The sequence below is a fragment of the Echinops telfairi genome, unplaced genomic scaffold (genome assembly GCF_000313985.2).
Source record: "Echinops telfairi isolate 266 unplaced genomic scaffold, ASM31398v2 ScPeMD7_7;HRSCAF=31, whole genome shotgun sequence".
In the NCBI taxonomy this organism is placed as follows: domain Eukaryota; kingdom Metazoa; phylum Chordata; class Mammalia; order Afrosoricida; family Tenrecidae; genus Echinops; species Echinops telfairi.
Genome location: NW_022103904.1, coordinates 13,164,426 through 13,169,002, shown reverse-complemented (window position 1 = coordinate 13,169,002; position 4,577 = coordinate 13,164,426).

Below are 4,577 nucleotides of genomic sequence, written 5' to 3'. Positions count from 1 at the left end.
AGCTCCAGCAGAGGCAAATTGCGCAAAGAAATTCAACTCTGCTCACTCCCTTACTTACACAAAAGACTACAGGCCAAAGGAAGTATGATTAGGCTGAGACCCAATTGATAGATTGAATTTTACCCTTAACCTTATCCAGGAGTGTCTGGTTGACATATCCCTAACCATCATAACTACCAAGAAATGTAAAATGACTGTGAATTAAAACTGGACATACCTTGCAGAGGGGTAGTGGGGAGATGAGTCACTTAGGGTTCAGTATAACAATAATGAAACCCACAACCTTCCTCTAGTTCTTAAATGCTTCCTCCCCCCAACTACCAGGACCCCAATTCTGCCTTGCAGATCTGGCTAGACCAGATGATGCACAGTGGTACAGATGGGAATTGGAAACACAGGGAATCTAGGACAGATGAACCACTCAGGACCAGGGGTGACAGTGGCAATACCAGGAGTGAAGGGGTGTGTAGGAAGGGGGAATTGATCACAGAGAGCTACATATAACCTCCTCCTCTCTGGGGGATGGGCAACAGAGGGGTAGGTGAAGGGAGACGCAGGGCAGTGTAATATAAGATATAATAACAATTTATAAATTATCAAGGATGCATGGGGGAGGGGGGCAGAGAAAGAGAGGGGGAAGGGGGGGAAAAGGAAAATGAGCTGATTCCGGGAACCCAAGAGGCAAGCGAATTTTGGGATTGATGAGGGCAACAAATGTATAGATGTGCTGTACACAATTTATCTATGTATTGTGATGAAGTGTATGAGCCACAATAAATTGATTTAAAAATAAACAAACAAACAAACAAACAAACAAACAAAACCTTTGCATTAAAATGAGTGGACTTTTAAAAATTTGCTTCTTTTAACACTTTTAAATGAGATATATACAGTATAAAACTCTCGAAAATCTAAGGGATAATGATTTAACATATACATTTTAGTGGAGTGAAATTTTACCCATGTCATTGTAATTGCCCTCTAATCATTTGGTGGGACTATGCAAATAGGTTGTGTGTAACACCAATAGAAGGGATTGGTCAATGTCAGTTACCTCCCCAATGTCTACAAGGATGATCCATCTTTAAAGCAGGAACAGAGAGGAACAGTCCAGGTCGATTAAAAAGCACATTCCAGCTTTCTGCCTGAAGAAGTGTGTCAAAGGCCGACAACAGAAGCAGCAGAGACAATGGGACAGATACAATGGAAAAGAACAAAAGTACCAAAACTCTGGGATTGTGAGACTGAGTGACGGGTGGACTTTCTACTCCAGGAAGACAAAGGCCAAGGGAACACATGGCTGGGGGGCTGGGGACCATAGAGAGGTTTAGTTGTTGGCTGAGCAGATGTGTTACGGTGGACCAAAGACTGTATCCATATTGTTTACTGATACTGATTTTTGGTAACCTGCTAACTCCTCTAATAAAGCCCCATAGTCATGAATAATTTCTGTGAGCTCTGTGTGATCATAGCAATGAATTATTGTGCCCAACATCTATGCAGAGTGCTGTAGGAGGAAGAGGTAGTGTCAGAGTAGGGTAAGTAAAGAGGCAGAGTGAAGCCATGTCTAGCTCCTCTTCCATCATGGTAATAGGGAAGCCAGAGGAAATCAGCTATGACTACGTCCATGCCATTTACTGCACATATGAATGAAACAATATATTGAGTAGAAAAAGAGAAAAATGAAGGGACTTACAGAAAAAGGGAATAGTACAAACAAAAAATGTATGGTAGAAGGAAAGATGAAATGCAAGTCTGTGTAGACACAGTCTATACTGTAGTTGTGTAGATTAGCATGTGGTAAAGCTGAAAAATATTACAGTCGTATAAGGAGATTTGTAACTTTTTGTTTGTTTAATATTTTAATTAGAAAGCTTATCCCATTGATAAAAACAAACAGTCTTCATGTTTAAATTGGCATTTTAATAAAAATACCCAACTTACTGTAAGGAAAATACGGATAGTTCAAAATAAATATTAACAGACTTCTTCAATATACTAAAAAATGAAATAAAAAACAAACTTTGACAATCAGTGGATCCTAATTCACCTCGACACTATTAAACTGACCCCTAAGGTTTCCAAAACTGTAATCTTTGTGGATCAGCCATATCTTACTTCTGTCGAATTGCTGGGGGTTTGAACTGCTCACTTGTCTGTCAACAGACCAGCTCTCAATCACTGACCCCCTGGCGCTTAGTTGTTGCAGTAGACTCGGGAAGATGTAATAAGTGTTCCAGTCTTCCCATAAGTAGTCACCACATGTAGGTGACTTACAACATGTTGTTTTTAATTGGTATATAGAGGAATATTTGAGATAATTTACAATATTTGAGGAAAACTTAGCAAGGTTTTGGGACAGACAGGGAAGAGGTGGAAAGAAATAGAGTTGCCTTGGGATTTTGCTTATGCACATGCTGATAAACAAGGGACCCAAGATGTATGGACAATTTCTCTTTACACATTTAACTTGACCTGCTGTTTTCGGACTTTAGGGAGATAGATAACTGTCTGTGATTTACTTTTAATCTAGGTAGGGGTTTCTATCGAAGATGATGCTTGCTTCATCATTCAGTTTCGTTGCCTCAATTCGCTCTTTATCTTCGTTAGACTATTGCCATCTTTCTATAAATTGTCCTTTGACCCTTCGGCACTGTGAATCATGAACCAAGTTTATCATCTTGGTAGCCAGCTTTCATCTAGAACAAGATAGGGCTTTACTTTGATTTGTCGTGCTTAAGGTATGTATTTGTCCTAAACTTATTTACTTTTAAATTGAACTGATTTCATTTCTCATTTGATTTTCTCAACATTTATTTCATTGTTCTCGATAAGAAACTCATAGACCAGTAGTATTTATCAGCTTTAAATATCATTATATGACAGTCAGTAGTCTTGGTGGTGAAATTGTTAAGAGTTTGATTATTCACCCAAAGGTCAGCAGTTAGAAACTACCAGTCAGTCCAAGGGAGGACGACATGGAAGTTTGAGTCCACAAAGATTTATAGCCTTTGTGTTCGGCTGAGTTGACTAAAGAAAGAAATCAGAGACTCATATATGTATAAGAAAGAACTTTATATCAAAGACTAATTGTATACTAAGAAAATATCCCAGCTCAGTCCAGATTGAGTCTATACGTTTGGTATTAGTCCATAAGTCCAATGCTAGCCCAAAAATCCTTCTTCAGACTCACGCAGTCACATGCAATGATGAAAAATGCAGGAAGATCACAGGCCGGTGGGTGAAAGTCTTATGGATCCAATGGCAGTGAAAGAATCTTGGCCCTGGCGTGAGTTTCCATGTCACTCCTCCAGCACTGCTAGGATGGCTCTTCAACAGGACAGTGGAGCAGAGAGAGAGAGAGAGAGAGACCCCACACAAGTCTCAGCAACTCTCTGTGTGACTCGTCAAGAAGATGAAGGCAGAGAAAGAGAGGAATTTTCCAGAATCCTCATGAGAAGGCCACCCATACCAGGAAGCATCATCAGGCTGTGACCTGATTGACAGGCTAGACTTGACCTCTGTACTTATCAAGTTGACAGGAAGTTATATAACTACCATGGCCTTGAAACCCTGCGAGATTGTTGTATTTTGTCCTATAGGATATCAGCCACAATAGGCTCCCCCACAGCGAGGAAGGAAATGCTAGCCACCTATCTTGTCAGTAAGTTACAGCATAAGCAAAACAAAATTCAATACTAGTATTCTAACAGGTACCAGAAAACTGGGGCTTGAGAGCCCTATGCAGCTATTTTTATAAGTACTTGTGACTCCGAAGTACAATTGAAAAAATTGAAAGGTTATTATTCAGATAATGGTGATGTCACTTGTTTGTAAAAAATATGTATTTACTGGTCTTGAATAATTTTTAAACTGTTGTGAGGGACAGGATTGGCTCTTCTCTCTAAAAGTTTACCAAATCCTGTTGTATACTATAGGTGAGAAATGAACGTAAGACAATAAATCATATAGTAGGTTTGAGTAACAATCTATATGGTAGAAAATAAAACAAGAATGGGAAATGGAGTTTACCAAGGTGAGGGCTAGCAAATTCAAATAAACTAACTACTTTGGTGGACAGGGCATGTGGACGCTTCCTGAAAATGCAAAGAAATATATTTATTTAGGATAAACCAAAATGAATTACACAATGTTGAATACTTAATCCAAACCACTTTTGAGAACAGGGCTATTTCATTTTACATGATTATATTGATTTGGGGAATGAGGTACAGAAGAAATGGGTGCCTTGAAAATTAAGAAAAGAGTGTGTTGATGTGTTGTTGAATGTTTCTCTAGATGAATCTAATGAGTTTAGTTTTATTTGTCCAACTCATTTACTGCTCTCCTCATTCACACCATATTCAACATGAGAAAATCATCCATGTCTGTGTGTTTACAGTTTTTTAAATTTTAAGATTATTTATAAATATATCAAGTTGAGTAGGTAGTAAAAAGAGGAAAATTTAAAAGAAGAGTCTAGCAGGGAGTTGAGAATTCCCAGGGTGGCGCAGACGACTAATGTTCTACACTGCTAACTGGAGTTTGGAGGCTGAGAGTCTAACTAGTGTCTCCAA